Source organism: Trachemys scripta, chromosome 4 (assembly GCF_013100865.1).
Source record: "Trachemys scripta elegans isolate TJP31775 chromosome 4, CAS_Tse_1.0, whole genome shotgun sequence".
Classification (NCBI taxonomy): domain Eukaryota; kingdom Metazoa; phylum Chordata; order Testudines; family Emydidae; genus Trachemys; species Trachemys scripta.
In genome coordinates, this window is record NC_048301.1 from 123,528,224 (window position 1) to 123,555,825 (window position 27,602).

At 50.6% G+C, this 27,602-nt stretch overlaps 1 long non-coding RNA gene across 1 annotated transcript in view; it reads left to right on the top strand.

Moving 5' to 3' along the window:
• Positions 1–399: 399 nt before the first annotated feature.
• The window catches only part of LOC117875784, a 57,380-nt gene continuing 30,177 nt past the window's right edge, over positions 400–27,602 (top strand). Inside the window, exon 1 of the long non-coding RNA XR_004645353.1 lies at positions 400–669. This is a non-coding gene — a long non-coding RNA (uncharacterized LOC117875784). The remainder of the gene's footprint in view (positions 670–27,602) is intronic.

Genomic DNA, 27,602 nt, shown 5'->3' on the forward strand with positions numbered 1-27,602 from the left:
AAGAATTTGGCCAAGGACTTAGCACTGCACAGGAAGCACCGAGCAGTAAAAGGGGAAGCGCTTTGCTCAGCCAAAGGGGCCAGTTGGCCTGTATGGATCTAGTGGGGGGTTAATAAAAGGCCTGATAAAGAGCAACGAGAAACCTGCTAGTCGCCATAAGAAGTGTCGTGCCCAGGAAATTAAAAACCATACACCATATGCTGCACTGTGCAGGGCGAGAACTGGCGATGGCAGAAGAGGTGGCTTTGCTAGACAGGTCTCTGCCTCCAGCAGCATTTGCATCTGCTCCAGTGCCTACGCTAGGCGGCAGGCTTGACTCGTGCTGCCTTGTTAATACACACACACACAGAGCAATAACTTAACCTCCTCCTCCTCCCTTCTAGCACCAAGCGGGGAAGGACAGTGACACAGGAATAATAGGAACAGAGGAGAGGGATGACACGTGTAACCTAACCTACTGGCACGGCAGCCGGAGAGGCAGAGCCAATGACTGCCTTGCATGCACAATGAGTCCATCCAGCCCTCCCCGGTCTGTCAAGTCCTTTAAGTTGCAGCTTTCGACTACCTCGGCGTTCAGAGAAAAGATGATGCCCATCACGAGGGGAAGGAAGATCCCGCTGCCAGGTAGACGGCCTGGGCACTGATCTCCACAGGGCCGGCTGCTGAGAGGTACGTGCTTTCCAAGGCGCTGCAAGGCAGGGTTCCCAGAGCAATCGCGTTTGGGATGCAAACTAAGAGCAGACTTTAATTTTCCAGCAGGGGGATATGGAAATCTGTCTTCCTCTAAAATGATTCATCCTGCTTCCCCTCCAACTCCCGCCTCACCAAACCTCAGGCGCGGAGGCTGAACAAGACGCAGGGCAAGCAGCAGGACAGAGCGGGTTAGTACCTGTTGGGGCGGAGGGCTGTGAACTCGGGCGCTGGGATGCTATCCAGGCAAGCAATGCTAGACCACGAGCAAGGGTCAAGGGAGTGCAATGCACTGTGCCGCTCGGGATTTGAGGGTCGGGATTTAATGAGCAGCCGCCGGCTCGTTGACAAGGACGGCACTGCCTGGTCCAGGGTTAGACTCGCTGGTGCTCGGATAAGCTGGGGTTCACCCCTGGATTTCCACTGGCAGGCAGGCTTTCCAGCCACCTCTCTGCTCATTCGGCCTTAAGGCCTGCGCTTAACAAACAGCCCTGACAAGTGTCCAGCACTGATCATGCCTCTTTAAATCTGAAGCAGAAAGCCTGGCAGATGGGGGCATGGGAAGGGTCTAATCTGCAGTGAAGTAGAGGGAGAAAGCGCTCTAGGGATCACCTTGTCTTCTTTATTATAACAAAGTTCCTTATTCGGTGTCAGAAGAAAGTGGCTCCCTATGCCAGGAGGAGTCAATAGGCAGCCTGCGGGTCAAATCCGGACTGCCAAATGCTTCTGAACAGATCCTGAAATATTTTTATTTACTTATTATCATTATTGGTATTATTTTCTCTGGAGTCTGGACCTGGACTGGGAAATCTGGACCATGACAAAAAATAACTGAGTACCCCTGCCCTGCCATTGTCACATGACAGCCCCCCCGGCTTGATGTTTGGGGGAGGGGTAACTCTCCCCCCTAGGAGCACAAGGCTCGTGCAATTCCATTTCTACAGACTCAGGGCTGGATTCTCGGTTGCCCCAGGCAGGGATGGAAGGGGAGGTAGGGAAAAGGTAGCTTTAGTCACTTTTGCATTCCCATAGTCCAGGTGCCGTGTGCTCTGGCCATGCCCCAGACATACCCCCACTCTGCCCCCTATGCTAGAGGCTGGGAACCGTGCTGACACAGAGCCCTTTTGACAGCTCTACATCACCCAAGGAGACCGGGTGTATTTTCCAACCAACCAATCCAATGCCCCTCTACGCTGTAAAGGCGGTGGCTGTTGTGGGAGTGCCCTATAGGTGTATATATGCAAATGAGTTAATAAATAAGGTGCCAGTAGATGGCACTTAAAGATACCTAGTGTGGTTGCTGGGTTTTGTAGGACAAACAAAATTTGCTGCTGTGCACTGCGAAGGGTATCCTTTGTGTAGCGCTTCACACCAGCTCTTAGCAATGCAAAAGGGCCTCAGAGTTCTCAGAGGACTTGCTCTGCCCACAAGACAGCCAGAGCCCGCCTACCGACAGGAGGAAGGTGTAAACGGCGTGATCTTTTGGTGCGGATGCCAGAACTGGATAATGCAAAGGGCAACAGTTGCTGTTCAGGAAGAGGGAAAATAAACCCTTCCTCCCACTCCTTGGCATGGAAAAACAGGGCTTGAACTATTTAACATTTCTTAGGAGGTTCTGGGTCAATAGTGCCTGAGACATGACTGTACCGTCCTGGGCCAGCGCCCTATCCACCAGCCTTTCCTCATGTGAGTCGTTGACTGGACATAGTACAGAAGTGGTCTCTCAAAGGGGGCTGTCCAATAAGAGATTTAATATGCTGTCTGGGAGGCAGACATTTTCAAAGCAGTCTAGGGGACTGAGACACATCTGTTCATGTCAGTGTGTGGAAATCCCCAAGGCTGCTGTGAAAATCTTGCTCCACATTGCTCCCTGAGGTGCTGTCACCTTGCAGTGAGTCTTCTGCAGACGGGTTACCCAGTTGTCTGTAACGGAGCTACACTACTCAGTGCCGTGGCTGTGGGGCCTTCCTTTCCTTTTCCTGTGAAGTCTCTGTCCCCTGGGAGCTCTGGAGTTGAATGGCTTCCACGTGCCACAGGACAAGGGCCGAATTACACGTAGGCAGCCGACAAAAGTCAAATCTGTGTCAAGTCACAGGTGTTAAGGCCAGAATGGACCATTCTGACCCTCTAGTCTGACTTGCACAGCAAAGGCCAGAGAACGTCACCCTGCATCCAGCCCCTATCTTGTGGTTGAGCTAGAGTGCATCTCTTGCTGACAATAGTCTATGTACTTGATATAATCAAACACGCATGTGTACTTGGGAATCGTAGCACAGTGTTACAGGGGAATTAAGAGAGGAGAGCGATCCAACGCCGGTCAAGCCAAGGGCAACATCCCCTGGGCTTCCATGGTGCTCTAGCAGGGCCTTGGGCGTTCTGTGAACAAAAGAACACTGTCAGAGGTTTAGGCCATTGTTATTAGGTGTGTTACGCTAGTGCCCAGAGGCCCCAGCAACACATACATTCAGGGTATCTTCATGAGAAAGCAGCACCACTCTAGGTATAATCTTAAACCAGTGCAAGAGGCTGTGTGGACATTCATTTTGGTCTGCAACAGGTTTATTGCAGTTTAGCTGAACTCGACGGGGAACAGGTTTAAGCTGAGGCAAAATGAGCTGCTTTTAAGCCGAAAGAAGAGCATCCGCACAAGGGCTGGCACTGGTTTAATACTCATTTGAGTTAAACCAGTGCAATGTCTGCGTGTAGACAATACTGCAGCGAGAGCGCGCCCCAGCCCCGAAGAGCTCACTGCCTAATGAGCCACAACAAAGGGTGGGAGGGGAAACGAGAGCACAAGACGGGAAAGTGACTTGGGCAAGGTCATATGACAGCTCAGTGGCAGAAGCAGAACCCAGGTCTCCTGACTCCCAGCCCAGTGCCCGAGCCATGAGACCACACACTCTCCTGCTGGCTCCCCGCCCCCCCACTGCCCCCTTTGAACCAGACAGTTTATCCCCCCAGGACGAGAGGAAGCGAGAGCCGAATGCCCCGGCTCTTGGAGCAGCCTGATGTTAACAGCAGCAGCCCTGTTCCAGCGCGAGGGAGCGCGTCCCCAGTTAATCAGCATTTAATTAAAGGACATGCTGACATTTGGAAACTAGAAACAACTCTCCTGTGTGGGCTGCCTCTCTCTGCCGCTCGCCTTCTCTCTGAATCACTCCCTGACATTTTGCCAGATGAGGATGTGACTCTCTTCCTCCCCTTGTAAGAACTCATTGAAAAGAAGACGAAAAGCCACTCCTCCCCAGGGGGAGAGGATGGCGCAGGGCCCCGGGCTTTGGTAGCGGAAGGAAAGAGCGGCTGATCACCCCCTTGGACAGCGCGAGGGAAAGAACCAACAGGTGGCATCCCTGTAGCTTGCCTATCCCTGCAGGCTGCGGGGGAGATCCCAGTGGCATCCTACTGCCACGCTGCCTCTTCTGTCCCCAATTGACATGCAGCAGGGTCCTTGTTCTGCTGGGAATCCTGCTTGCAGGGAACCTGCCTGGCTGGCAGCCCAGTACACACATCGTTATCCTGCTGGGATTCTCCGCAGGCTGGCCAATCCTGCCATTCCCACCACCTCCTCCAGCCACGCGACCTTCACTGAGCCCCAGGCCAGGACCTCTCTAGCTGTCAGTCACTTGCTGGGCAAGTGCTGACTGTCACCCTCTGCTCCATGCATCGGCCTTTCTCCTCCAGCCAGTTGCATACTCCCCATATCTGAACCACCACCTGCTTGGGCACCCGCGCTGGCCCTGGGAGCAAGAGGAAGAACTGAGGTCATTCCCTGTTTTGTTTGTTTTTGGTAGAGCTGGGTCCAAGCTGCAAAGTTCTGATGCGAGGTTTGAGGCTGTTGGGATCCAGGGTTTTGGCCCATTAGAAGATAGGGGGCCAGCCCCACAACTCAGACCTGGATCTGATCTAGCTCAAGTGTCTAGGTTCAGTGGCTGGTTCAGAGCCCAGTTTAGATGTGGGAGCTCTCTCCTCCCCCCACAATCCCTCCTCTCATTCTCTTGTCTAAACCCAACCTGTTCATCCTTGTTCTCAGGTCGGTTTCCAATCCTCCTCTCTCCAGCCTGAGACCCGGGTGTGGTGAGCTGGGCAGGTCCAGCACAAAATCCACCTGGTCTGATTCAGGGCAGGGGGTTGCAGTGCCCATGGAACTTCCTTCCACCACAATCCATTTCCAATCACACAGCACCTCGGCACTGCACTTACAACTCACAGCCAGGAGACCCTGAGCAACCTGTGGGCTGAGACACTCCGGCCCTGTCTGCACTAGACATTGGCACGTTACAATCCCGTACTGCTGCTAGTGCTAGTGTAGATGGGCTTCTAACATTTTCACGATCCTGTCATCTAGACCTACTCTGAGCGGGTTGGTCAAAACGCCAGCAGCCTGTCTACACTAGGGCTCCTGTTGTTACAACAACTGGTGGGAAAATTCAGGGGCTGAAGACTTGCACAGACAATTGGGTTCAGCGGGGATGTCCCAGGGTACAACCGCAGGGATAGGCAGCACCGCCCACATTTTATTATTAATTATATTATGGTAGAACCTAGAGGTCTCGCCTGAGATCAAGGCTCCGTTGTGGTAGATGCCGTGCGGACATGTAGCGAGGCACGCTCCGCGCCTCAGGGAGCCTGCAGTCTATACAGACACAATAGATGAAGGGTAGGAGGGGAAACTGAGGCACGGAGAGGTGCAGGGACTTACCTGAGGTCACACAATTGTTTGGTGGTAGAGGCGGGAACAGAACACAGGTCTCCTGACTCCCAGCCCAGGGCACAGGCCACCAAATACACCTTGAGCAGCACCTCTGCAAGGAGAGGAGAGAATGTTTCAGAGCCTCCCGGCACTGAAATCTGATCCTCACCCACATTGGCATGTCCCCTTCCTCTCCGCCCCAGTCATGCTCCAGCCCCGTTTCTCCTTCCTCTCGACCCGCCGTGCACACCTCAGCACTGCCACCCTCCCACTCACCCCCCCAGCATCCACGGACACAGCCTGCCAACTGCACCCTTGTGCACACCCGCTCATCCCCCCTTACACGCTCTCCTCTGGCTCCACCGTGCACCCCACTGACACAGACACGGAGGGGGAGGACACGTGGGAATGGACGTTAAAAGGCTTGTGCCCTTGGTGGGTATCTTAAGTCACTTCGGGGTGGGATGGGGGGGAGACGCGCAGAGGAAGGTGCCGGGGGCGCTGGAACAATTTGTACAGTGGGGGTGCTGAGAGCCACAGAACCAAACTGTAAATCCTGGATCAGAAGGAAACCACCTCACGCCAGAGGTGTGGCAGCACCCGGTCCAGCCCAGCCAGTTGCCAGCTCCTCTGACAGGGCACCTCAAAGCCAGAGCCACAAGAGACTTAGGAAACGGCACCGAGTCCCGAGCTGTCTGCACATAACCCAGCGGAGCAGGCTGCGCCAGGCTTCCTCGCCGAGCCCCTCTGCTGTAACCCCCCAGAACGCCTGGCCCGGGTCCCCCAGGACCTGCACAGCGCACAGACAGCAGTTCTGGGACTAGCAGAGCGTCCACACTCCAGGGCGCGCCAGCCAGAGTCTGGAACACACATCCAGCACCCCCGGCTCGCCCAGCTTAGCCAGCAGCTGCTGGGAATGGGGCCGAGGGAGCAGCCTGATTTGCTGGGAGCATGTGTTTCTCAGGGTGCGTGTGCACTACGGAGAGTAGGGCAGTGTGTGGGGGTGTGCACATTGCCAGGGGCAGCAGGAGGTGTGTGCCTATGTGTGTCAGGGAGAGCAGGGCGGGGTGTTTGTGGGCATGCCAGGGGCAGCAGGAGGTGTGTGCCTATGTGTGTCAGGGAGAGCAGGGCAGTGGGGAGGGGGAGTTGCGTGAGCCAGGGGCAGCAGGAGGTGTGTGCCTATGTGTGTCAGGGAGAGCAGGGCAGTGTGTGTGGGGGGGTACACATGCCGGGGCAGCAGGAGGTGTGTGCCTATGTGTGTCAGGGAGAGCAGGGCAGTGTGTGTGTGGGGGTGCACATGCCGGGGCAGCAGGAGGTGTGTGCCTATGTGTGTCAGGGAGGGGAGAGCAGGGCAGTGTGTGGGGGGGTGTGCAAATGCGTGTCAGGGAGAGCAGAGCAGAATGTGTGAATGGGTGTGTGCACATGCTGGGGAGGGAGAGCAGAGCAGTGTGCACTGGGCAGCCGGGTGTATGCATGCGTTTGTGCGCACACATTTGCACACACATGTGCCAGGACAGCAGAGCAGTGGGTGCCTGTATCCACGCCATGGGAAACAGGCCAGAGTGTGTGTCCACGTGCACGCGTGGGGAAGCCGAGCAGAGTGTGTCTGTTACGGGGGCTACCCGCCAGAGGAGAGTGGGGGAGGGGCAGGTGCATAGGTTTATCAACCTCATTTTGCAGAGGGGGAAACTGAGGCCACCTACACAAGGTCCCACGGGGACTCCTTGAGGCTGGGGGGGGAGCTGGGGACGTGTCCTCACCCTACAGACCCTCCCCTCCCCCGGCCCACACACCCGCTGCTGGGCCTGGAGAAGCAGCTGCGGACGCCCCTCACCCCGCCTCTGGCCCTTGCTCGGAGCCGGCTCCTCAGCGGCCGGCTTCGCATCCCACGTGCGTCAGGGCCCCCAGCTGGGGCTGAACCGCCCTCCAGTGGCACCCAGCGGTATTGCAGTGGCAGGAGACGTCCGAGCCCCAGCAGGGGTCCCCCCCCCGGGAGTGGACTACATCCACCCTGATTGAATTGGCCCTGTCAACACTGGTTCTCCACTTGCAAAGTAACTCCCTGCTGTCCATGTGTCAGTATATAATGCCTGCATCTGTAACTTTCACTCTATGCATCTGAAGAAGTGAGGTTTTTACCCACGAAAGCTTATGCCCAAATAAATCTGTTAGTCTTTAAGGTGCCACCAGACTCCTTGTTGTTTTTGACCCTGCTGTATAGCAGCCACATCTCTACTGTAGCTTCTACATGGTGTCTCTTGGGGATGGGGGGCCAAATAGGGGGGCCTATTGCAACGTCCCCCTGAGCCGGCCCTGGCTGCTGCGTAAATTGGATCGCAGAGGCCCAATCTCACTTTGCTCCATAATCTTCTTTGGTGTCAGCGGGGAGCTGTCTGAGTGGAGTCTGGGCACAACAGGAAAAGTTTAAGGCAGCCCTTCTTGTGCCCCTGGAAGATGGGCAGCAGCGGGAACCCCTTCTCAATGTTGTCCTGAGCTAAGGCTAAGCTAACGAGGGGTTGGGGGGCCCAGAAGATAGCACATGGGGTTGGGACTCTAGCCCTACCTCTGACATTAACCTATTGTGCCACTTTGCAACTCTCTTCGCCTCTCCAGGCCTCAGTTTCCCCCTCTGTGAAGTGGGGATAATGATGCTGACTTCCTTTGTCAAGTACTTGGCGATATGGGTCTCAAAAGTGCAATCGAAGAGTGAGTTACTGGTAGTAGTGCCCTGGAGTCTGGACTCTTAGATTCTGTTCCTGGCTCTGACCATTGGCATGTTCCATGATGTGGGACAAGTCATTTCACCTCTGTGGCCTAGCATCTCCATCCATCCATCAACAGTTCGCTGCTTCCCAGGCGCTGTGTGCCTCAGGTCATTGCTTGTAAAATGCTGGAAGGAGCCACCGACACGAAAACCAGTACAATGTGCCAGCTGGGGTATTCATGCACCCCTGCGTGCCACTGGACAGGCTGCTCACCTGTGTGTCACAGCCCCTATAGAGCTGCAGAAGAGTCTCCTTTATCTTAGGGGGCAGGGGCATGTGCTTTAGAAGGATCTGAGTTCTCTCCCTGCCATTGCTGTGAAGGTTAGAGGGATCATGGAGTGTAGGGAATTCCCAGATAGCTACTGATTAAATATGATATGGCTGGGCTTGATCCATGGGTCCAATGGCTAATTTCTTCCCTTTTATAAACCAAACAAGAGCACAACAGCATCTGAGCATCCTCGGAGATGCCCCCTGCCTCCTGTGCCTTCTGCTACTCTTGAAACTGGTCCAGCATTTTTGTTTATCTGTTAGTCCATGCCAGGGATGGTAAAATGCAAACAGTGGAGAGGGATGGGGAGGGAGGGGAACCCTCACTGCTCGCTTCCCCTTAGCTGCTCATTTCAACCCTCTTTCGAGCAGAAATTACTCACATTAATCAAGAGTGAGAATGTGTTCGCAGCCCTGCAAATTTGGCAGCACAGCATCAAATTCCTTCAGTCGCAGCAGGAGAACAGGAGTCTGTATCTCCACTGCGCATGGCCTAAGAGCTGTTGCCAGAGGAAATTGGATTTGAGAACTTCCCTAAATTAATCTCCCCTTTTAAAGAAATGCCTGGAGATCTACATGACGAATGGGTGTTTGTAACGGAAACTGATGCAAATATCCAACACATCAAATCAGTATGGATCCACCTCCCAGCATACATCTGCACAGAGAGGGACAACTAACTGAGTTGTTCTTTGGAGGCACTATCCTCTAGTGCAAGGGTCGGCAACCTTTCAGAAGTGGTGGGCCGAGTCTTCATTTATTCACCCTAATTTAAGGTTTCGCGTGCCAGTCATACATTTTAAAGTTTTTAAAGGTCTCTTTCTATAAGTCTATAATATATAACTAAACAATTGTTGTATGTAAAGTAAACAAGGTTTTTAAAATGTTTAAGAAGCTTCATTTAAAATTAAATTAAAATGCAGTGCCCCCAGACCGATGGCCAGGACCCAGGCAGTGTGAGCGCCACTGAAAATCAGTTCTGGCAAGAGTGCCAGAGGTTGCCTACCCCTGCTCTAGTGGCTAGAGCAGAGGACAGTCATTCAGGATGCCTGGGTTCTAGCCCAAGCTGTGGGAAGGATTTTATCTAGTCCTAAGAGCAGAGGACTCAGAGTCAAGACTCCTGGACTCTGTTCCCAGTTCTGCCACTGATTTGCCCCGTGACCCTGGACAAGTCACTTAACTACTCTGTACCTCAGTTAGTCCTGCTATATAATGGAGTAGAATAACAATTATCCCCCTCCTGGGGTGTTGTGAGGGACCCATGTATGCGCTCAGGTGCTGAGACACACATACACTGACACTAAATACATTTCATACGCTGGTACCCAGGAATAAGAGCCTTAATTGCTCCTCTTCCGACTGGCTCCTCAGCAGGACTCGGTCCACTCCTAGGATCCCACTGCTCCCTGGTTAGTTCTTTACGTCACCCCCACGCCCGCCCCGTCCCGGCAATGCCAGGTGCAGACATGTAGGATGGGGCAGAGTAGGGAAGATATCGCTGGACGAAAAAAGGAGGGAGTCAAGAATTCTCTAAGCAGATTCTGCCTCTGAGGTGTTAGACCATCCCAGGGAGTCTCATTTCCCTGGACTCCTGGCTACCGGTACCTTTGATCTTGCATAAACGTCTCACCCGGCCGTGGTCACTAACTCTGTTTGTTTTTATGGGAGGCCGTGTGGTCCCATGGAACGGGAGCCAAGAGAACTGGGTTTTAATCCCAGCTCTGCTTAAAACTGGCAGCTCCCCGGGGCTGTCTCTGTGTTATACGTTTGTGTAGGGCCTAGTGCAATGAAGCCAGGGCCTCTAGGCACTACCGTAGTACAAATGGAAAATAACAACCAGCAATTATGAAGGAATAAGCAGTAACTAGAAAAATGGTCACAGTAACCTGCGTTTAGTAACTGGTCATTATTAATTAAGAATCCAGTGAATAGGGAATCCTAGGGAAGTTTACCTCCTCCCCGCCAGACGCTCAGCACTCCAGGGCCCGGCTGGGGGATGAGGCTGGGGGTGGTTAGAGAACTGGCATCTCCCTTGTGTCTGTGCTGAGAGCTGGGGGGGTGCTTCAGTTCAGTCTGGAAGGACAGCCAGGCTGCCCAGAAACGCCAGGCATTATCTGGGAAGAGCCAGCAGCTGATAAGCTGCAGCCTACAGCTTCAATTAAGAAGGCTGACGGAATGGCCGAGCTGCCCCTGACAGGTGCGAGCTTATCAGCTTCCTGGCCTGTTCGCACCGAGGAGCCTGAACACAGGTGCCTGGCGCTTTAACGGAGCTGCCGCTGCTCAGAGGTGATTGCTACTTCATTGGCTTATTTTTAGCAGCGCGGCTGGGAGCAAGATGGATGGGTTTTGTCTTGGGTGAGACTTTTGCTGACAATCGGAAGCCCGGCTTATGGGTTGGGGGCGGGGGGAAGTCTCACACTCTGTGCCTCCTGAACATCGCAGGCCAAATCCGGAGTAGTCCTATTGACTTCGGTGGTGCTAGGCTTACACCAGCTGAGCACCTGGCCCCTGTCCTGTTTTGGGGTTGGAGAAGGAAGGGGTGAGCACATCAACTCATTGGTTCTCTGTCCAATCCCTCTGGAAACATGGGCAGCTGCACAGACGAGAAAGGCCCTACGGAATCCTGGGGACGCTTTCATTGCAAAACAAAAGCTGTTCATGGCGATAGAAAGAGAGTAGCTCCCCGGCCCATGATCTGTAACTGCTATGGAGCTAAGGACAGACAGACAACAAGACAAAGCTTGGAGGAAGAGAGGCAGTGGGCAATTCATATACCGGTCAGATCAGTTCAGTGTCTGTGGGGCAGAGCACAGGCAAGGAGTCAGGAGATCTGGGCTCTGCCACTGACCTGATGAATGACCTTGCTCAAGTCACCTACGCAAGTCTGTTTCTCCTCCTGTGCCTTTGTCTGCCATGGCCATTTAGCATATAATCTCCCAAGGGCAGCAGACATGTCTTTGGGTATGGACAGCCCCTAGCTCCTGGGCCCCTGGGCATGGGTGGGGCTTCTGGGTGCTAAAATAAGTCGCAGAAGTGGGTGTGTAAGAAGGACTTAAATCTGGGCTGTTTTGGGAGCTTGCAGATGAGCTTGGGCCAGTTGTATTGGGCACAGGGGGCCGTGGGGATGAAATATATAAACGAAAACCAGGGTGGGGGGTGGGTCTTGCAGGTAAGGCACTGAAGTGGGGGTTGGGGGGGAGCTGTGTTCCATTCCCTGCTCTGCCCCAGGGTCCCCCTGTGACCTTTGTGCGAGTCACTTCTCCCATGTGCCAGCTCCCCATCTGTAACCTAGGGATAATCATCCTTCCTTTGTCTATTTCACTAGTGAACTCCTTGGGGTGGGACTGTCTCCTGTGTGTATGTACAGCACCTAGCGCAACAAAGCCCTGATTTCAGACAGCACCTCCAGAGTCCCCTGTCATTAATAACCAATATGATAGCTAGAACATGGGCCGCACTGCTAATTTTAACTAACGCTGTATTCAAACACCCCCCTCTCCCCTCCAAAGCTTCTTATTTGCTAGTGAAAATAAGACTTGTTCCCTTGGCCACTTTCTCTTCGCTTGGATTCTTCACACCTGAAATCAGCTTGGTCACGCTGCCGAGATCAACCGCTGTCAACAAAAGGCCTTGAAGAGCGAAGTAAGCGAAGAACAACAAAACCACAGTCACTTCTCGGGGCCCTGGGGAGCACGGAATTAAAGTTGAGCTACGCTGGTATGAATTGATTCAGGAGGATTGCTGTTGACTAATTACATTCAATGAGAGGCTGCCAATACAGTTTGCTATCAGTTGTCACTTTATATCAAGTCTAATGGTTCTGAGCATACAGATTCCTTGTCAGAGGGAATGCTGGTGTGTGATTATTCAAATGGAGCATAGCAGCAGCATGGTGAGAAACCAGGAATTAGGCAGTAGTCCTGGATTCCAGCCGTCGGCAGCCAGGTACCAGTGCAAAGCCCATGTGTAGACAGGCTAAGCTGCTCTAAGCCACAATGTGTACCTGTGCAAATCACCTAGGTTCCAAGCAGTGATGGTTCCCCAACAGGGCACATGGTGACTTTGCATCTCTGCACTAGTGCAGCTATGTCGGTGGCTGGAATCAGGGCTAACCCACAGGACTTGAGCGAGGGGGATTTAGGGTGTTCACCTTGCACGGGGTGTTAGTGGGATCCCTAGGCAGGCACCGTGAGGTCCAGGGCGCTGGGAGGAGAAGCGGTTGTGGCAATAAATACAAGGACCTGAATCTGAAAGGGGCTGAGACTCTGGGGGAGCTGCCAGCTGCTTCGTGGGATGGCGGACGCTTGTCGCCTGGAAGGAGTGCACCCCCATCTCCACAGCAAGGGGACTAGGAAGGAACTAGCCAGGTGCTGGCAGCAGAGCTCAACCCAGCCAAGGCGGAGGGGCATGGTGAGCAAGGAGCAAGCCTTCACCCTCCACACCATGGGCGGCGTGGCCATTCCAAATCCCCTCGAGCTGGGAGATTCCTCTGCACCAACCCTCTGTGGGCAATGGACGTCGGGCAGCCTGGTAAAGCCCACGGGGCTGTGGATGCAGGAGTGAAAGTCTAGCTTGCATTCAGTGGCAAAGGGGTGAGGGCTGAATGGAGCTGAATGCCGGGTCCTGCTCTTAGGCAAAGCTTGGAGCATACCCACTGTGTGTCCAGAGCTGGGGTTGGAAACATTAAGCGGGTTGAAGGATCGAAGGATAAACCCCAGTGGCCTGGTTCTCTGCTCTATAGTGCCTTCTGTAGGTGCATAGTTTGGAAGAACAGATGGGACCATTCGGAACACCTGATCTGCTACCTGCAAAACCCAGAGCAGACAGCCTCAGCCAGTGATCCCTGCATCCAGCCCATACCTCCTGGGTGAGCCGGAGCACATCTACCTCATGTGTTCACGTATGCCTCTGCAAAGCGTGGGCACTTCAACTTGGGGTTGTTTCACACACCCCTTGCAAAGGATAGCGCAAGGAGCCAGGCAGAGGAACCGGGCTCAATGTCTCTCAAACATCTGCCTGAGCTGAGGAGTCATTTATCCTGGGGATAACCATGAAAGTTCCAGATTGAAGCGACCTAATGAGGTCATCAAGCCGGGCCCCCATCCCAGCGAGAGCAGCAGAACGGCCTGGGGCATTCTTCCAGACTGCCTGGTTATTAAACAAAAAGGAGAAGCTAATCGTACTAATACTTAGGATCAAACCCTCCCGTTACACCGGTGTAACGGTGTCACGCTGTTGAACTCTGTGGAGTTACTCTGGATTTACATTGTGGATGTTTGGCTTCTTGCACTTCTCTAGCACACTCAGGATGTGAGCCAAAGCATATTGAAGTCAGTGGAAAGATTCCCATTTATTTCAACAGGCCCTAAAGCTTAAAAGCCCTCTACAGACTAGAACTCGTTAAGCCCCCTAACACTCCTGTGATAGAAAGCAGTATCCAGCCGCTCCAGTCATTTTGATGGGTATCCCTCTGTAAACCTGCCACCAGGTCAAAAGCCTTTTCAGGGAGCACTGAAGGGGTTAACCCCTTTTCACCACACACCCCTGCAAACTCCTGTGGCATTTCCCCACCCTGCCTCTCCATCATTTTTCAGCCAAGCCCAGGCCTGCCAAGCAATTGAAAGCCTCAGTGTCTTTGCTTCACATCCAGCAGCACTGGATGATTGAATCTTGACCTTTATGGCTCAGGTTTATTAACTCCCTGTCCCTATCCGTGAGGATTGAGCATGCAGAGACACAGAGGAGACAAAGAGAATTTCCAGTGCACAGCCAGGGATTGTGGTGGGCTGAAATTTGCACCGTGGAAGAATCATTCCAGGCTGGGTTAATGTCGGAGTGTGTCGGTCGCTAGAGCTGAACAAATAATGAGCAGCTCACAATTTATTCTATGACGGTGGGCCCAGATTTTTAAAAAGGAGCTCTGCACCTAGCAACTCCCTTCTGCAGGACAATGGCAGCTACTGGCTACTGAAAGTTTTTGGCATTCTAGACCAAAGTGGAGGTGCCGAAACGGAAGCTGAACTCTTCTGATAATCTAGCCCAGTGCTTCATTCTCCTCTGGTAGAATGCCCGCAGGCCGATCATGATTTTCCCAAACGTGTTTGTTGTTTGCATTTATTCAATGACTGTCCTATTGGATTGTGTTTACCTGACGGTTCTGTGGGAGAAGATTAGAATTCTGAATTGTGCTGTGCAGTTGCAACCAGTCAGATAAGCCATTCAGTGTGGCTTTCTGCTTCCTCACTGGATAAACTTGTGCAAGCAGTTTGCTTTGAATGTTTGTGGAAAGCAAACACCAAGGTGCTTGGATATGATGGTGAAGGGCCCTGTAAAGTAGATAGATAGATAGATAGATAGATAGATAGATAGATAGATAGATAGATAGATAGATAGATAGATAGATAGATAATGTCTATGGGGAAAGCAAGCAAGCAAGAAAAAAAGGGTGTGAACATGGCCAAAGCAAATTCATTAAAAAAAATTAAATGAACATTTGCAGACAATGCCTTGCAATAGTTTTCCCAGGTCTGTCCACCCCTAAATCACAGAGCTTCTTGCTGGACAGGAAAAAGTGAGGGCTCTGTGTGTGAGAGAGACACACCAAGAGATGAGTGTAAGTCTGTCTGTGGATTCAGAGCCCCTCAGAAGCGCCCCCCCCCCCCCCCCCCCGCTCCCAACCTGCACCACCGGAGGTAGAAGCTGCCTACTAAAGCATGACGGGGGGCCAGCAGTCTGCAAGGTCTGCAGGGGGATATTGATTAGTTTTACAGTGTAAACTGACAGAGCCTATTTGGGTGATGTAATGAAGACAGATGATCCCGGCCTCTCGCTGCTCAGCTTCAGGGAGGGAGGAAAATCATAAATCGGATGCTGGAGATATACTCTATTGCTCTCCTTGTCTCGCCCCTATTGCTCGTCTGGTCTCCTCCACTCTGCCTGTCTCTATTCCTCTCTCTGTTCCTTTCTTTCTCCCTTGTTCCTCTTCTTGCCTTCTCTGCCCCTGACTGTCTCATCTAGGCCCGTGTTTTCTATAGTGCCTCTCACCATTGCGCCTGGTCTCCAAACTGGCAAATGGGTTCAGCTCACACTGCTTTATTCTTTGGCCTTCTCTAGGTGCCCCATCCAGATGCCCTCACTCACATGCCCAGCGCCAGTGAAGGCAATGGGTCGAGGCATGCCGATCTCCCTGCGCGTAGGGGATCTCACTGCCTTCTTCACCATGAACCAAGGCCAGCTAGGGTGACCAAAGAGCAAGTGTGAAATATCAGGGCAGAGGGTGGGGGATAATAGGCCTCTATATAAGAAAAAGTCCCAAATATCGGGACTGTCCCTATAAAATCGGGACGTCTGGTCACCCTAAGGCCAGCCCTACTTAAAAGGGGACATAACTCCATGAGTGATCAATGGGAGCTGTGCCTGCTCATAACCAGACCAACCTCACCTTCCAACTGCCTCCTTTCTCCTTCTCGTTCCATCTCACTCCCTTTTCTCATTCGCTCTCTTGCCTTCTCCAGCTCTGCTTCACTTGCCCGACACATTATTTCTTAAGTTCCCTAATATCAGGAGTTGAACTGAGCATTTCCTTTCCCCCTGTGGTTGATAGACAGCCATCTCCTCTTCTGCACCTCAGGGATCCTGCTAATGAAAAGACAAAACAGCAGCCAATATGTGTCCTATCTGCTAGCCTAACACGCTACAAAACACACCCCCTCGCCAATGGACGAGGGGCACAGAGTAAATAAGGAGCATTGCTCAGAATAACAGTATCAGGGAACTATCTGCACAGTAGTCAAGCACAGCACCTTATCCTGGGGCTCATTCAGTGTCCACTAAGTCCGGGTGTTAGAAGCTGATGAGTTCTTTTCACAGGAAAAGTTTGACTGTTTTAGTAACTAGCAGATGGTGGGTTTCTTTCCCAGTACAGACCAGTTCTACGTAATTGAATTCAAGCTTGCAGGGTTGCCTACTTCAAGTGTTCAAATAGCATATGTCAGTCCCATAAAATCGTGCGAGTGGCTTAAATTTCACGCCATTTAAAAAAAGAAGATAATACATTTTTGATTCTTTTTATTTTGGACCGTTTAGGACATCGTGTTTTCAAGCTTTTCTCCACAACCATGAAGACTGGATATTTACTTTTTAAATTGTTTTAATGTGAGATTCTCCCGTCATCACAGGACTGCAAGGGCTGGGGCTTGAAGAAAAGCACTCAATATCACACGACTTGAGATAAAATCACAAGAATTGGCGAAAGTGTTAAAGTAAGAACATCCGATCAAATCAACAAAACGTCATGAGAGTGATTCTCCTCTCAAGCTGACTTTTATAGACGTTAAGGACAAAAGGGATCCCTGTGATCACCCCAGGCCAGAGGATTTCACTTAGCAATTCCTGTACCAAACACAATAACTTGTGGGCCAGGTAGAGCGTATCTCTTGGGAGTTGGTCCAATGATTAATTACCCTTGCTGTTAAAAATTTACACCAGTTATTCCTGATTCACTGGGTATTACTCATCCTGAGATCATTAAGACCTCATGACTTGGAGATAATTGGTAAAATCTTGCAAAATCTAGGGGAAATTGCTTTCCAGTTGCACAATCCCCAGCTCCCAACAGCCAAGCAGAAAGGCATTCGTGTCCATTTGGACATTCATGGCAAAAGAATATTGTTTCTTCCTGGGCTAATGGAGCTAATTTCATAAATGGATCCAACTCCTGCTCTCACTATGTGTGGAGAGCTGCCAGTGATGTTAATGAGAGCAGTATGAGAGGACAGAAGGTCCTAGGCGGCCCACAATTTGGAAGAAAATAAATCTAAAAATAGGACACTCCAGGTAACATCGATAGCTATTATTGGACGCAAATGTGTTGTAATCACAGCAGTGAACCTCTTTAAAACCTGCAGAAGAATATCTCACATATCATAACAACAATTCACAAGCGTGCAATCAATTGCGAGGATATTTTTCTGGCTCTTCTGAGCATTGCTAGAACATCATTCCTTAAATTCAAACCATAGCCCCTCACTGGGGGGATCTAGTCTCTGAATGGCATTGAGTTGGTGGCTGTTAGAAGGCGAATTTTAGAGGTCCTTTTTCAGGTAGATTATCAGATTCAGTGGGAGTTTGCCTGTTTAAGGGCACTTGGTCACAGGTGAGTAAGGAGCATAGGACGTGATTCTTTGTGAGTTAACTTTTAAATAAAGGCAAGACTGGCCCAGTCTTACTCTGGGAGTAGCTTGCTTCATGTATTTCAATGGGGCTGAGGTACTACACAACATGAGTGAGTGGGCTCAGAATATAACCCTGAGTGACCAATTACTCTCTAGTTGGTTGTCAATTTGCAAACTGCCTTGGGCCAAATTGTGACCCCCTTCCTCACTTGTGTGACCCATTCTTCCCCTGTTAAAGCCAATGGGGTGACTCTTGTGCGTTACTGCTCCCCAACGGCAGGGAAGCGTTCGCAGGCTAGCCCTGGGTGTATTAAAGGTATTATTTCCAACTCATGCTCTCTGCCAGCGTCCGTCAGTCTATCATTCCTGGCTCTGGCAATCTTGTGCACTATGGGCAAAGCAAACACCTCCTGTGCCTGGCAGAACAGTCTGACTGTTCCCACAAGCTTGACCCTCGTAGCAAATCATTGCTTGGTGGCAGTTCACTTACGGAAAAATATAAGCAAATCTTATGTGACACGTTTATTTTTGCCATCTCTTCATTAGCTCAGAGCAAAAATCCTGCCAAGCTGCATTGTTGGGAATTATGCAAATTAAGGACATCAAGACAATTTAGAAAAAAACCCCTACAAACGAGGACAACGTCAAAGCTAAACTGGTGCCTGAAGATGACAAAACTCTCATGTTGCTACTGGTTTGGGGTTACATAAAATTAATTTGCAATAGCGAAGTCCCTGGTGGACTCCATAGATTCTCTGGCATTTCTCCCTTTCCGCAGCATCTCAGACACTTATCTCTTCCATGCCATCCTGGCCTCTTCTCCTCCCTGCTTTGGACGCAGTGAAGCTGATTTGAGTCAGATCCAGTCTGATCTTCACTTGCTGCTGAAGGCTCTGAGCTGGGCTTTAATTGTCAGGTTTGCTAGGCAGCATTCAGACAGGCAGCAGGGTCCCCTGCTTGAATCTATATATGGGCTTTCTCACTCCCTCTGCATTAGCTTCAAGCAGGTCCTACTCCTCCACTTCCTAAGCTTTACCAGGCTATATCATTCTAACCTCACCTCCTGCTATCTGTGGTCTTGTATGGACTGGCCACCACACTGTGGCATAGGTGCTGGAACAAGGGATGCTGGAGGTGCGGGTGCGCCCCCTGGCTTGAAATGGTTTCTCTCATATACAGGGTTTACAGTTTGGTTCAATGGCTTTCAGCACCCCCACTGTACAAACTGTTCCAGCACCTATGCACTTGGGGATGTCTACACTGAAATCAGAGGCGTCGTCGCAATCCAGGTAGCCACACCCATGGCTAGCTTTAATTGAGCCAGCACAGCTAACGATGGCAATGAAGATGCAGTGGCACAGACCCTGATGTGGGGTAGGATCACAAGTACATACCCAGGGTTTGGGACAAGCTTGTGCAGCCCACATTGAAGATTGCATCACCACATCTTCCCTGCTCTTTTTAGTTGTACTAGCTAGATTAGTGCAGGTGTGCCCACATGAGCTGCAATCACACAATGTAGTCATCCCCTGAGTGTACAACAGGGACCTTTCATCACTTCCTGGGCATCAAAAATAGGCATCGACAAAAATCCTTGGTGTAACCCTATTGATCCCCGTGGATTTATGTCAAGATTGAATTGAACACATAGAATTTCCAGATCTAAAAGAGCAGGTGGGTCCTGTCTAGTCCAGTGCAGGATTGTTTCCTGTTCTACATTGTCTAGCATTGGCCCCAGTCTAGTTTCAAATGTCCCAAGCAAATGAGGCTTTCCCTGCTCCCTTTGTGAGATTGTCTGCAGGCTAACAGAACTCACTGTCTGAGCCGCCTAGTGCAAGACTTCACAATCCCGTTTAGAAGCCCACATTGGAAAAGTGGACATGTCTTTGTATCTGGGATGATGTCAGATAATGCAGTCCTACCCCCAGGTCTGAATTCAGTGGGGCAGCAGGGGTGTAAATAAGAGTAGAGTGTGGCCCACGCTGTCGGTTTTAACCCTGAATAAATACATATTTAATAATCAATCATTACAGTCACACCATCCAGTACCGGCTTTATGATATCTAAAGTGAATGCAGAAGTGATAGTGATGGCAAAACCAAACCAAACCCAAACTGGTTTGCCTTTGCTTGTGCAAAACTTCATAGGGATGGATGTGTGTGTGCGTGTGAGAGAGAGAGAGAGAGAGTGAGAGTGGGTGGGTATTTTATTTCCTTTTGTTTGCAAATTGAAAGCCAGGATGTGTATTTAATTCTATCTGAGCCCACAAATCCTGAGGTGGGGATTGAGAGCGGTTCCAGTTTGGGTCCATAATGAAGAACCTGAACATCAAGCATTTCTCTAGTATACCTTTTTAGAGCCAGGATATCCTGGTGATGGACATTACAGAGATAGAATCACGGGTAAGGTTGAGGGAAGAAAGATATGCAGGGGCGTGCGTGGATGTGTGTGGAGAGGAGAACAGTCATTTCCATAAGATGCTCATGCCCAAGCAATTCTTGGAAGTGGAAAAATGATGTTTCCCAATCAAATTTGAATTGTGCAGACTAGCGTTCAGAAAAACACTGAGGGAGGCAGAAAACAGCGGGGGATACACACTTCCATCCTCACTTTGCTAATTACATTCATTAGAGAAAGAACGCTGCCTCTGATTTAGAACTATGTTGGCTATTTTTAATTTCCCTGCCTGTTGAAAGCAGAATTTAGAGCATTGTAAAAGAATTTCCCCCCTGGGCCAGATTCTCTTTTTTCATCTGTCTTGATATAAAGGGAAAGGGAAAAAAAAACCCAAAAAGGGAAGGATTATAGTGGGGGTGGGGGGCAGAGAAAGAGATCAAGCAAATTAATTCTCTGCTTCTTTCCCTTGGAATGATTTAGGGTCTTAAATGAGCTTTCTAACTGGGTAGAATGCACAGATCTGTGCGCTGTCCTAGCAGAAGGTAACAGTGTGAGACTGTGCAGAGAATGCAAAGATCTCATCATAACATCATTGATGCAGAAGTGTTCCCTGCTCCCTGGCCCAATGAGGAGAGAGCAAGAGACAGAGGATAATTTATTCAATAACCTCACATTCAGGTTGCAGGCTCCCTTCCACTGCCTGTGTGGGAGGGAGGTCTCTTCATATCTCCCCTTCTACCCGCCTCCCTCCCACCCCTGCTACCGCACACACACACACACATCCATACAATTCCCTTACAATTAGGAAGACACCTATTCAGCACCGCTCTTATTGCTGGGCTTTTGTTCCTCCTCGTCTTTGCTGGCAAAGCTATTCCCTCTGCAAGTCTGTGTTCAGCGCTCAGTGGTTTGTTATGTTGCTTTTCATAATCTCTACCAAAGAATTCCACTCCCACTGAAGTCCTGAAATTAAGGCTGCAGGGAGGAGAGGAAAAAAAAAAAAAAAAAAGAAGGAAAAAGTAAGACAGCATTTTCTCTTCCTTTCTTTGTTAAAAAGTCTTGCATCATGGAAGTGTGTGTGTGAGGGATGGTGAATGGGAATGTGTACATATATATGTACATATACCTACGTAATATGAATTGCACAGGTAATATAGATGTGCATCTATATGTGATCAGCTAAAAGAAATTTAAGTTCTTTATCTGTTTTTGTTAAGTATTGTGTGTGTGTGTGTGTGTGTGTATATATATATGCAGTCACACTGCAAACCATGCATGCAGTTTACGTATGTACTTGGAATACTTATGTTCATGTGTATATATGTATGATCTGCTTCAATAAAAGTTCTCTTTGTTTTATTCAGGTATCAATGAAATACACGTATGTGTGTAAATTTGAGTGTGTATATACCTATGTGTATCTGTGTAACACATATTCACGTACACTGCACTGTGTACTATGCATGAAGTTTACATGCAATTCTTATGCCAATGCATGTGTGTAATTAGCTAAATTAAATATAAATTCTTTATCTGTTTTAGTCAAGTATCAAAAGTGCATCTGTGTGAATGTGTTTGAATATGCATGTGTGTGTATATCTATCTATACATCGTATACTGTATATGAAATGTATACGTTCAGGTATATATGTGTGATCAGCTAAAATATAAGTTCTTCATCAGTTGTAGTCAACTATCATGTGTGCATGAATGTTTGTGTGCATATATATATATACACACTACATATATATATATATATATATATATATATATACAGTGTACGATATGCAAAATATAGGTAATGCATATGTTCATGTATATGTGTGTTCAACTAAAATAGATTTAAGCTATTTTACCTGTTTCAGTCAGTATCAATCCTTGGTTGTAGGCAAAGAGGAAAGATAAATTCCCTGGTTAGTTCAGAAGTATATTTTTCCTCATGAGTATGAACTGAAGGATGAAGAGCTGAAAATTGTTCGTGAGTGTGTTTTGCTGGACATCCTTAAGTCCTTTAAGAAAATAATTGTTACTGGGATAGGTGGAGACCAGTATTTCCACAAGAGATTCCCCTAAGAAATCCTTGTTCTTTATCTGAAAACTTACAGTTCAAATACTAGTGCTAAAAAAAGAAACCCATTGTGTGTGAGAGTCCCTGGATTTCCTAATGAGGAATGAGGCAATCCCTAGTTTAACAAACCAAAAAAACCAAAGCAAGAATATGGTGAATATAAGAATATCAATCAGAATGGTCATGGTGACTTCTGCACAAGGAAAGGGAATTAACTCCTTTCAAATAGGAATTTACCTTGATTTCATTGTCATTTCATTTCTGTGGTTATTTTGTATGTGCATGGTCCTGAATATTGACTTCCAATGGCTGGTCTGGTCCAAAGAGGCTAAGAGGTCTCCTGTGGTTTGTGCATTGATTTGGGTGCTAATGCTAAAGAGACTCTGTGTGTGTGTGTGCATGGACTGTGCTAGCCTTTTGAGAAGAATAATTATTTTTCTCTATTGGAAGCTACAGCAGAGGCAACAAGGAGGGAGAGAGGGGGAGAAAAAGACAAAGGGAATGAGAGAGGGAGAGAGAGAAACCCCTGAATCCAGACCTGCAAGTACTGTCTTAAAAAAATAACCCCCATAAGGCCATAAACTGAGGATTGTCCAGCCCGTGCATTCAGTAGGCGGCAAGGCAGGTCGGGCAGGGGACACTTACTTTCTGAATTCTCAGGGCATCTGCAAATTCTCTAGGGAGAAGAAATTGGTGGCAATTTGGGGCCTGTTCCTGCTCCCCTTGGCTTCTCTGGGAGCAGGAGCTGTCTCTTTCTTTGTCCGTCCCCACCCCCAGCCCCAAGGAGCTGTGAATTTGCTCTATTGAAGGAAAGCTCACTGGCTGCCTTACGCAGATGCGGTGAATGAAAGTCCTGCTGGGAAGCGCAGGCTTCTTCCTAGGTCCCCATTGTTCCCTCTGCACTATCGCGCTGATCAGCGAGCGCCAAGCCATGGCCGTCGTGCTGGCCATTGAGTCTGGATGGATCCGTCGCGTCTCCACGCCACTCTCACTGATCTCCTCGTAGACGGGGATAGGTTTCCAAATGCACATTTCACTTGCTGCCCAATGCAGAATTAAGCAGGCATTGATCCTCGGTTTTGCTGGGGGGTGGGTGGGAATGACATGAAATTGAAGCCAACTCAGCCTTTAGGTGAACCTACATCAGCCCCGGTTATTTCCTTCTGGGCTCTGATGCCAGGGAGATGGGCGCATTTGAAGTACCTCAATTAGACAGGCAGAGCAGTTCCAGACACAGCACGGAGAGCTCACAGCTCTGAGCTCTCTTGGAGCTGGAGTCTCCTCTTACTGGTACTGGCGGACGTCAGGAGTAACACCAACCAAGTCTGTGGGCCTGGTGCCGCTGTCACTGACACTGCTGTAAATCAGGAGGACCTGTATTGCAGGCAGTGGGGTTTCACAGATGTAAAACTGACAGGAGAAAAGAAGTGGGTCCTTCACCTCCAAAGGGATGGAGCTAACTCGAAAACCTGCTGGAGAAGTACGCTCATCTCCCCGACCAACTGCCCTGCAGTTAGGGGGTTTCAAGTAGGACCAGAATAAGAAATACTGGAGTGAGCTCTCAACGAAAGGGAGCTGTTCTTCCTGGGGGGACCTTCATGTTCCCAAAGAGGGGAGCTGTTGCCCTGGGGGGGGGGGAGGTGCTTTAAAGTAGGAGAGCTGCTCCTTTGGGAGGGAAGGGCAACGTCTTATATCGGGAGAACTGATGTGTGGTGTCTCCAGGTAAAAGTACAGCTGGGTAAGAGGGTCCTTGGCATCTCCAAATGGGGAGAAAGTTGTTCATGAGGGAAGGAGTCTCCAGCATACTTCATCACTCCACCTCCTCCCCAGCAATCCTCCTCTCTCCAGGGGGCTGGGGAGAAGCAGCAGCAACAGCCCCCTCCATAAACCTATTGAATGCATCCTTCTCTCCATTCACCCATTTAATCCATCCCCGGGCAAAAGCATCGCTAATGCTGCTGCAGCTGTGGGCCTTATTTTCAAAAGACGAGGTGCCAGCTGGGCTGAGGCTGGGATTCTTATTACAGGTGTGCAGGGAGCGGGGGATAGGATCTAATAATGGAGCGTGGTTGCTTCCTCGCCCGTCAGACCTTCTCCTCCACCACCAGAGATCACTGCTGGCACAAGCAACCACCTCCCTCCTTCCAACCCCTCCTGGGGGAAGTGCCTTTGTCCACTGGCTGAAGACCAACCTGAGCTTGTCCACAATGTCCGAAGCCAATATCAGCCCTAAGCTATTGAATCCTCTTGCTGCTTCAGCAGCCAGCAAATCTCCATTGAGAAAGATCTCTGTGGGGATGGCACGATACACTGTGGGACCCTTATTAGCTCTTAAGGGGCCTCTGCTCTTATTCCCTCCCCACTTCTCTCCCAGATGCATTTCCCTTAATGTTGGGAACATTCAGGAGTGGAGCCAAACTTTGAGGCTCACTCCCGGATTCTCCAGGTCTCTCTCTCTCAGGACTTTCCAGATTGTGTGCTCCTCAGGGTAGGGTCCTAGCAAAACCTTGTGTGGTAAAGTGTTAGGCACAGCCGTGGTGTCATAGGAGTCATGACAGTGGCCAGGTGGAGGACAGGGTTTCAGGCATGGCCAGAGTGGGGAGACCACCAGGCCACGAGAGGAGACCACAGGACTGATGAAATGACGCAAACTCCAGGTGTGTTTACATTATTGTAGGTCTCTGGGGCATCCCTGCAGAAGCAGAATAGTCCTGTTAATTCAGAACACTGGGCCTCCCCGAGTGTGAAATAATCATTCACTGTCTGCTGGGCTAGAGAAGGTGACCTAGCAGGGATTTGCCAACACCAGCTTTTGTGGGCCACCTTCGGCATTGGCTTACCCTGGAGTCAGTGAGGATTCAGAGAGGAGCTGTAAATCAATGGCCCTAGGAGTCTAATCCAGCCTCACCCAGTCCTGGGTGTGTATGCAAACTAGTGCAAGGCCTAGCACAAGGCCTCTCTCTCTCTCACCCACATGCCCTCTCAGGCACACACACACATACACAGAGCTTCCTCTTCCCACGGGGATCGTGGGTGGGTGCAAACTACAGCAGTGAGGGCACAGAGGTGGGGGAGTGAAAGCGACCAAGAGCAAGTGAATCCAAACAAATGAAATCCAGCGAGGATCGTTTTAATCCAACTTGTTCCAGCAGCTGCCTCAGCTAATTATTCTCCAGCCAGCAATGGTGGAATGTCAGCAGGGGGCATCTCCCCCGCGCTTCACCGGAGATTGGGCTGGTGTTCCTGGGTGTGATTTACGTTCATTCCCCCCTGCCCACCTCCACACACACACACCTTGCAGGAAAATATTACAAAATAATAATATCAAGCCCTGAGCAACAGAGTCTGAGGCGAATGCATGGGGAAGTCCAAGCCACAGCTATCCTCTGGGAGTCTCCTCTCATCTACCCCCGTGTAAATCAGGAGGAACTTCGTGGGGCTGAATTGCTGTAAGGCAGAGGGCTATCAGGTTGGCTTGATAAAGAGGACTCTTTGATCAGATGCTTCTTTCACTTACTCCAGCATGACTCTAGCCGCGTCAGGGTCCGTGAGAAGAGAATCAGGCCCTATTTCTTTACTAGATGGCCCTGAAACGAATCCCTGTGTCCAAGCACTAGCTCATCCCAAATGAAGGTGGAATCTGGATTCCAGATTCAAATTTCAAGCCTACCGCCCTTCTCTTCAATGGGCCAAATCAAAGCCCAATATCCCATCAGGCAGCAGCTCTGGAGAGGAGGTGGGAGAAACCGGATCTGAAGTCCATGGCTTGGGCCCATGTGTATTGTGAATCCTGGTTAGTTCCCTACTGTGTGGCAGTGAAGCTACACGAGATGGCGTTTTCAGATCTGGTGTGATTATCTTTTTTGAGGGCAGGGGGGCAGGCTAGGATCGTGTTTGGACTGGAGTTCAGCTGCTGATATTGGAGGGACCAGAACAACCAACCCCCCATTCTATAAGCCGAATTCAGGCAGGACTCCCCACTGGAGTCAATGGAGAGATTTGCAGAAGTGATGGCCACAGGTCTGGGTCCATTCTTCTCTGCCCCTCTTAATTCAGTTCTGTCACATCCCACAGACCAGGGATCTCCTCTGCCGAAAAGGATGGACAAAGGCAGGTGGGGACAAGAGCTGTGGGACTGGTGCCTTCCAGGCCTCAGGCTTCCATCACTGGAAACCCCAATGCAAACAGTGGTAGTTGTCTCCTGCCCGCGGTAGTTCGTGCAGGCCATGGGCTGGCGATGAGGGTCTGGCTGAGTCTTGTCTTGCCTGTGCCAGGGATGAGTGGGGCAGATCAGCCTCAGAGCGGCGGTACACCCCATGGAGCAGGCAGAGGGCCAGCCGGGTCAAGATGGAGGAAGTGCAGCTGGCTATTCAGTAGGCTGGATTGGAAGCAGCAGCCCAGGGGTTACGGGTGGCTGCTCCTCCCCATTCCTCCCAGGCTGGACTGCCAAGTGCAGTGGGCGCGATGCGCTCCGTCTCGCAGATGGACACCCCGGGAGATTAAATTCACTTTGTTCCCTGCTGGGGGTCAGAGGTTTATATTGGAAGCTGAACCAAAATCTCCAGGGCCCGATTCTCTCAGGCTCTGCTGTGACACGTCCGCTGCAGCTAGCAGAGTCGCTCCTGCATTACTCCGCTGGAAGGGAGAGCAGGATCGAGCCCTTTCCCTCCCAACGAGGGACAAGGTTACCCCCTGTGTAAAGCTGCTGAAGTCAGTGGAGTTACCCCAACGCTGGACTGGGATTCCCGGAGCTCTGTGGGCAGAGGCGGCGCGAAAGGCGGGTGTGAGTTACAGAGCGGTAAGTGGGGCCAGGCAAGGCTGAGCTGCTGTAACCTACACCCTGGGAAGGTGTCAGTTAGACCAGGCCTCTCTGAATCTGTCTCTCAGCACACTTTCCCCGCCCCTTTTTTCTTTAACTTCCCTCTCTAATCTTCTCTCTCTCTTTGCCCCTCCCCTCTCCTCACATCCAGCTCGCTGAGGCATCACTTACAGTCTGGCAATTTTCCTCTCTCCCCATTACCAAGTCAAAGTTGCCGGGGATTAAGCAGGGATCCAGAGGCTTAGACCTTCCCTGAGTCTCCCTTTGTGTATCTCTGGGCGCAGCGTCCTTCATGTCTCTTGCTTTCGCCTACCCCCCCCCCCAAGACCTCATCTTGAGCTCTCCACCCCCGTTTCAGGGGCCCCTTTCTGGCACTCGGTGAGGATGAGAGTCTTGTGGAGTTTCAGCCCCACTCCCCTTTGCAGAGAAACCCAGCTCGGTTGTGGAGATTCAAATTGCTTGGCTGAGTTCTTGTTGGGGGTGAAATGACACGGTGGGAGCCAGTTGCGGGGGGCACATGCTCTGCTCTGGCGTTTATTATAGCTTCATACCAGTGCGGAGGGGAGATGAACCAGCAGGGCTCTGTCTCAAGCTATGGCAGAGACAGCCCCAGGCTCCCCAGCTGCATGAGACGTATGAAGAGTTAAAATTTGTCTCCACCTCTATCCCCTCTCTGCTGCCTCCATAGTACCAGGCCATGGGTCTGAACCAAGCCCTCAAATGTGACATC